Source organism: Nelumbo nucifera, chromosome 4, assembly GCF_055504915.1.
Source record: "Nelumbo nucifera cultivar China Antique chromosome 4, China Antique-T2T, whole genome shotgun sequence".
In the NCBI taxonomy this organism is placed as follows: Eukaryota; Viridiplantae; Streptophyta; class Magnoliopsida; order Proteales; family Nelumbonaceae; genus Nelumbo; species Nelumbo nucifera.
In genome coordinates this window covers 4,474,139-4,481,525 of record NC_142652.1, presented here as the reverse complement: position 1 = coordinate 4,481,525, position 7,387 = coordinate 4,474,139, and positions in this window count along the sequence as shown.

The following is a 7,387-nucleotide window of genomic DNA, read 5'->3' as shown; positions in this document are numbered from 1 at the left end:
CCTTGACGTGACCCCCATTGAGGAAAGAACTTGTTAGAATTCTCTCCATTGACCAGAATTGAAAAATAGGGGGTAGAAATGCACAAGTGAGTAAGCTTGACAAACTTCTCATTAAAGCCCACCTTTTGCAAAATTGTGGTAAGAAACACCCAGTCAATCTTGTCATATGCCTTAGACATATCAACCTTGAAAGCAAAAACACCCTTTTTTCCTTTTTTTTCTTCTTGATAAAATGAATAATTTTATGGGCAACTAAAACATTGTTAGCAATTTGCTTGCCTGGGACGAATGCAGCTTGCCAAGGTGAGATTATTTTATGCAATAGTGGTCGCAGCCTATTTGCAAGTAATTTAGCAAAAAAATTATAAATTACATTGCAAAGACTGATGGGCTGAAAATCGTTAACTGAAACTGGGTGGGAAACCTTAGGAATGAGAACTATATTTTTTTGGGTGAAATCTGTGTCAAGTGTATTGCCATTAAAGAGACCATGAATGCACTGTGTAATATCATCACCAACCAAATCCCAAAACTTTTGAAAGAACAAAGCAGATACCATATGAGCCAGGGGCCTTAAAAGGGCCCATTTGCATGATAGCCGACTCAATTTCATCCTTGCTTGGAAGTCTACTTAGGTCTTCGTTATCTTGAGTTGTGACAATAGGTTGTAGTAATGCAAGAATCTCAGGAGCGACAGTTTGGGAGGAAGTATGGAAAAAGTTACTAAAATGCTCAACAAACATATTCCTAATCTCATTCTTCTCATAAGTCCACGAGCCATCTGCCCTCTTAAGGCCATCAATGGAGGAACGTTTTCTATGTTGAACTGCATTCAAATGGAAGTAATGAGTATTTTTATCACCTAAGCGGAGCCACGACTCACGAGAACGTTGCATCCAAAATAGTTCCTCCTTATGTTGAAGCTCTTGAAGCTGTAAGTATAGTGATTGCAACATACCTGCTGTATGAGGGGAGTGGTCCAACTGTTGAAGCGAATCGATTTCACTCTGAATACGCCTCATATGATTGAAGATATTGCCGAATTCAGTTTTGTTCCATCTACTCAGCGATTTCCTGACACCACTTAAACCCCTCCCTACATCTCCTCCAATAGAGTGCTCATCCCATGCACGCTTTACCACCTCTCTACAATTTGAATCCCTCAACCACATAGCTTCAAATTTAAAGAATTTTTTTCCGGGCTTCACATCCCCTTTAGTATCAACTAAAATTGGGCAGTGGTCAGATTGAATGGCTGGAAGATGAAAGACCATGGCCCGGGGAAATAACTCCCTCCATTCAACATTAACCAATGCCCGATCAAGCCGTTCTACAACATTGGAAATCCCCTGTTGACCATTAGTCCAAGTAAACCTTCTCCCACAAAAGCCCAGATCAATTAAATTGCACTTCTCTTGAACCTCAGCAAGCCGGTAAGAGCTAGCACCAATACCTTTTTCCCTCCTCTCTTTTCATCACTGTAGGCAATAGCATTAAAGTCACCTAAATAAATCTATGGTCCCAAATAATTCCCAGTAACGCCTTCAAGCATTTCCCATAAGACCCTACCACCAGACCTTCTTGGGTCTCTATAAACACCCGAAAACAACCATTCCACCCCTGGAGGAGCACCATTAACCAAACCAGCAATCATAAAATCATATTGAAAAAGGATCTCAACATCAATGTGTGATTGCCATGCAAGCCAAAGACCCCCACTCTGCCCTTTGGACGGAACAATACAGTAATGTTGGAAGCTGACCTTCCTAAGCACATTTACTCCTCTTTCTAAAGATGTTTTTGTTTGAGAAATGAAAATAAATTCTGGCTTCATCATACAATTGAGTGCTTGGAGCTCTTGAACTGTAGAGGTGCACCATGAACCTCTACAGTTCCACGCTAAGATCCTCATGGGTCCACTCGGGGTTGTAGAGAGACAACCACCGAAGCCCATGAATTTGAACACTCAGTACATCCACCCCTTGCCACCTCATCACTTCTATGGTCTGGAACTTTTTCGCAAGTCTCCTTCCCACCATTCTCCCCCACCCACAAATGATGAATTAATTCATTCCCCACGTCAAAGAAAGACACAACTTTCCTCTTTTTTGAGGGTCCTACAGCCCCTAACTTTGAATTGTAGAGGAACATTTTCGAAATCCCCTCAGGATCCTTAAACTTCCCCAAAAGTTCATCTTCAATATTGTTTGCCATCAATGTTCCCATAACGGCTTGTTCATGTCCTGATTGCACACCACGATCTCCTATACTTTCAATGCCACCACCAAACGACTCTCCTCCAGCAACCCCAAAATTCACTACACTTTCACCACCCTTCGTCGTTGCCTCCGACGGAGCAACGGACGTAACACGTTGAACAGGCAGAGATACACCCTTATCGTGTTTCATGAATCTAGAGGTCTGGCCAAAAAAAGTTGGTGGATCAGCATGTAACGATGCATCATAACAAAGATTTTGAGCTTCATCCTTTTCCATCTTTTCCTTCTCTACCCGCTCCATACAACGCTTCTCGTCATGGCCGATACACTCGCAATAGTAACAAAATAATGGTAATCTCTCATATTTGATATCAACCTAGAGAGGACTCTTTGTTTTACGATACACGGGTACGCTTTTCTTTAGTGGTTGATTCAAATCAATGTCCACTCTCACTGGGACATGGCTAGTCCAACATTTCTGCAGATCCAATGAGTTATTTGCTACTACTTTTCCCACTTGTGCTGCAATTTTTTCTCCAACACTCCTGATGCGCCAATCCAATGGCAAACCATGTATTTGGATGATGAATTCAGTTTTGGAAAAATTCATTTCTTCTAACAATCCTCCTGCAATCCACCGCTTTATGACCAAAATTTGACCAGCAACTTCCCATGGGCCATGGTCCAACACTGATTGTATGTCCACTTCATGGGTGAAGAAAAACAAAAAATGGCCTTCAAGTGAATCTTCCACCACCACTGGTCGCTTCAAGTTCTATGACTTCAGAAAGACACCCATGACTGCTACATGATTCACCACTTTATCTCCATGAACTTTCCCCACCAAGCATTGATTCCACTTATCACCATCCTCCCTATTACTGATTTCATCATCAATGTGCACTCCATTTTCCGAACACCCAACCTTGTTAAGTGCATTAACAAGAACCTCCTCTTCCATACCATCAACTCTAAGACAGACAAACAAGTCACAGACCATAACAAGCAAAAAGGAGAAGAAAGCTCTACAAAACCGAGAGCAAGAGAAAGCCTTACACAACAAAGGCAAGAAAAAGCCCTACACCTTTAGAAGTTGTTTTTCATGCCTTTATGCATCCTGGTTTCTTTCGTTGTCATAGTACAGAGTTGATTTCTCATACCTTTATGTATAGCCCTTTTGCCAAAGCAATCTGGTTTGGCTCCCCCTCTCAACCCACCCTCCTCCTTCGAATGGGGATTTTTGAGATTGGGTTAGTCTATGCATGGTTGGATGGTTTAGACAAGAAATCTCATTCTTTGGTGGCTTTAATATGTTGGAGAATCTAATAGGAACATATTATTTTTTTTTGGGTCAAATTCGAATCTAGTGCAGGAAATCCGAAATATCCCTTTTATTAAAAGATTGGTCAAGAAGAATTAAAGTCTATCGAAAGAGTAGGGATGGCAATTTCTACCCTCCCTGATGGGATGGTTTTTTTTTTTTGAAAAATGGGTTTTGGGTTGGGGTGGTATTAGGCTCAACCGACCCTCCCGACCAACATATTGTTGGAAAGCATATCAATTGTATGTACTAGGTCTTGAATTTAATAATATTTTAAAATTTACATGAAGGATAATTAATATTTTATGTGTTTTTTACATGCTTTAATCAAATAATTGAAAATTTATTGTTTATTTGTGTTATTTTACTTATTTGTTACTTATATATGACAAGGAATAATATAAAATTAGATGCGGGTTCTAAACCCAACTCACCCCTACCCTTGAATGTGAAAAGGGTAGAGTTGAGGAGGATTTTGCATTTTCATGTGGGGAAAGGTTTTGTAAAACCTTTCCAAACCCATCCCGTTGCCATCCCTAGCTGGACTCTCTGCCTTTGGCCCATTTCCGGTCGCTCTCATCTTTTTTTTTTTTTTTTTTGATAATATGGTTGCCTCCATCTTTGAGTTGCATGAAAGTCAATGTAAATGCTGCCTTTTCCTCTCCCTCTAGGCCTTTTGGTTTAGGAGCTGCTAATTAGAAATGCGAGAGGTCTATTCTTTGCTGCTAGTCAAGCTTCTTCATTCTCCTTGTTTCCTCTTCTAGTTGAGACAGAAGCTAATAGGGTTGGGGTTGGCTCTCACTCATTCTCTAGGTCTTTCAAAGGTGATTTTGGAAATGGTTGCCCTTCAATTTTTCAAGGAGCTTCGCTCTTCCTCTATCTCTGAGTGGGCCCTCTCACTTCCTAATTTTGAAGGACATGTTCTTCTTGGTGCAGTGCTTTGAAGGAGTGGCTTTCACCAGTGTTAAGAGAGAGACCAACAAATCAGCTTATTATGTGGTAAATTGACTGATTTTTAAGAGCGTCTTTTTACATTTTTAGTCTTTTACCACTCATTAATATAAACATTCGAGTCCGGATCTCCTGCCCACGAGAACTCTGCTCATGTTTGCCCACATAACATCGCAACCGCATATGGAGAATATCTCACCCACCTGCATAGTATTCTACAGGGGGAGATGTTCCCAATTTACGGGGGTAGTGTGTTGTGAGTAGACATGGGCAGAGTTTGCGGGTAAGAGATCCCGCGTCTAAACCATTTGCATTTCTATCACTCATTTTTTTTGGACATACTAACTCTTAATCATGTAACACTTATCTCTAAGCAAACCAACTGATAGTGGCTTAATTGGTGGGATTTTTGGCTTGTAGTAGAGATCTAGGATCAAATCCTACAATTACTAGGGTTGGGGGGGTTAAGGGGATGGGGGATGGTCTTCTGCCCCTTGTTGTGTAGCCAATAGCCCCATGAAACAAAAAGAAAAAAGAAAAAAGAAAAAAAAAGAAGAAAAGAAAAAAAAAGCTTTATGCAATATAAATGACATTATAACTGTTTTTTTGGTAATTAGTCAAGTTTTCCTTTTGTATCCAGATTATATTTGGGTCCGAACCAATTATTTTGTTGTTCTGAACCGATTATGTATTTAAAAATATATAAAGAAATCATGGCAAACTTCACATACAGCATAATTTTAATTAAAAAGCACTTGTTTTATTAACATATAAAATCTGTTTATTATTTATTTACATAAAAAGGTTTATTACTTATGTCTTTAAGGTTATATTATTAAAATAGTTGTATTACATTTAATCATAATCATAGATTTTAAGTATTATTGTATCTAATCGGGTCAGGCCCAAATAGCCCAATTTTATGGTGTTGGACCCTTGATTTTATAAAACTGATTGGGTTTGGTTCCGAAGTGAGTATTGTCTTATAAATGGGATTCGGAAGTGAGTATTGTCTTAGAGATGGGATTAACGCAATGATAATCCCACACACCAGTCCACACCGTCTTTTAAGAGACCCGATTTGCCGATTTCGTCTTCACAAAATTTGTCAGTATAGTGGGAAAGGACGAAATTTAGGTTATTCTTTTAATATATATATATATATATATATTTTTTGGGTAAGATTCTTTTAATATATAGGGCCTATAACCGTTCAACCAATTTGAATTTGCTCTTCACATAACGTGCTTTACATCAACTTTACATTGCAGCCCTGTATTAGGAATATCTTTCTATAAATGATAAATTATAGAGGAATTGGGATTCGTAAATCAGAATGCTCTTCACACGGATCTCACAATATGTCCAAGCTGTACATTAAAAACATCTCCCATACTTATATTTATTATTCATGGGTTGATATTCTCAATAAACGATGGAAGTAGCTGTGAGATCCGTATGAAAAGTCCTCTGTGATTATGTGGAGCAGATCCTAATTCAGTCCTTGTGTAAGGCTACAAGTGCTATGAAGTTGGCCTGAGATGCCTTACATGTAAGGAGCGAATCTGAAGTAAAAGATCTCACTGTGTCTATTGGCATCTATTTTTATCCCCGTGGGATATTATCATTGGTTCCATAGTCCGCTAGACAGCGAATGCCTTCAGCCGTTATGTGTTCTAAGAATTGGGATATGCTTCTCGTAAAACATGTCTCATACCATCTCTTAGCCACATCTCACCCTGTATAAGGAATATCTATTTATGAATAATAAATACAATAATGGAAAATGTTCTCGATGTAGAATATTTTTTTATAGATAATAAATACAAGTATGGAAGATGTTCTCGATGTGTGGCCACTATGTTGTGAGGCACGATCTGGACTCGTGCTATAATGTTACGGGGGTAATTCTACAACGGAAGAAACTCGTGCAGCGTTTAGACCAAGGTAGGCTAGGACAAGCCTTATGCGTGTTTGAAGGCTAGGAATTGCCTGATGAGATGGCCCCACCAAGGTCAGTAGCACTAGATCATGACCTCAAGTCGCATGGCCGGGGCACTCGGCTGGCTCTGGCTGATCCATGGGAGGCGCCACTTACATGCTAAAGGGGGAAGGCCATGATGTGAGGCGATTGGACGCCGATGTGATGGGTCTCCTGTATGTTGATGATGATAGACAACCGTTGGGCTGGAACACACCTATGCGCTATGGGCAACGGGATAGCTCACTCAGCTTGGGTAAGGGGCTGGCATGGTGAAGGGTCATGCTTGAGCCAGGCCCGCATGCCAAGCCTTCATTGAGTGTCAACAGCGCAATGTCGGCCCGCATGCCAAGCCTTCCTTGGTAGCCATACTAGCCATTAACCATGGCCGCCCCGCAAGGGATGATGGTCTACGAGTGCCAAGGTTAGGCACCCAAGGAGGTCAACCACCCCTCCTCAAAGAGTACGTTAAGCTTTTAGAGGTCTGCTTGAAGATGACATCAATTCTCCCAAAAATCTTACAGGTGAAAATGACGGTGGTGTCCCTTAACGTAAACCTACCAAGCGTAGGCAAGGCTAAGCCTGCGCTACCAACACTCAAGGGAGGCTTGGCATGCGAGCATGGTTCAAGTATGACCCTTTACCATGCTAGTTCCTTGCCTAAGCTGAGTGAGCTATCCTGTTGCCCATAGCGCACAGGTGTGTTCCGGCCCAGCGGTTGCCTATCACCAGTGGCACATCGGGTGCCTACATCATTGACATACAGGAGACCCTTCACATCAGTGCCAAGTCGCCTCTCATCATGGCCATCCCCCTTTAGCACGTAATTGGCGCCTCCCATGGACCGACAAGAGCCAACCGAGTGCCCTAGCCATGAGCCTTGAGGTCATGATCCAGTGCTATTAACCTTGATGG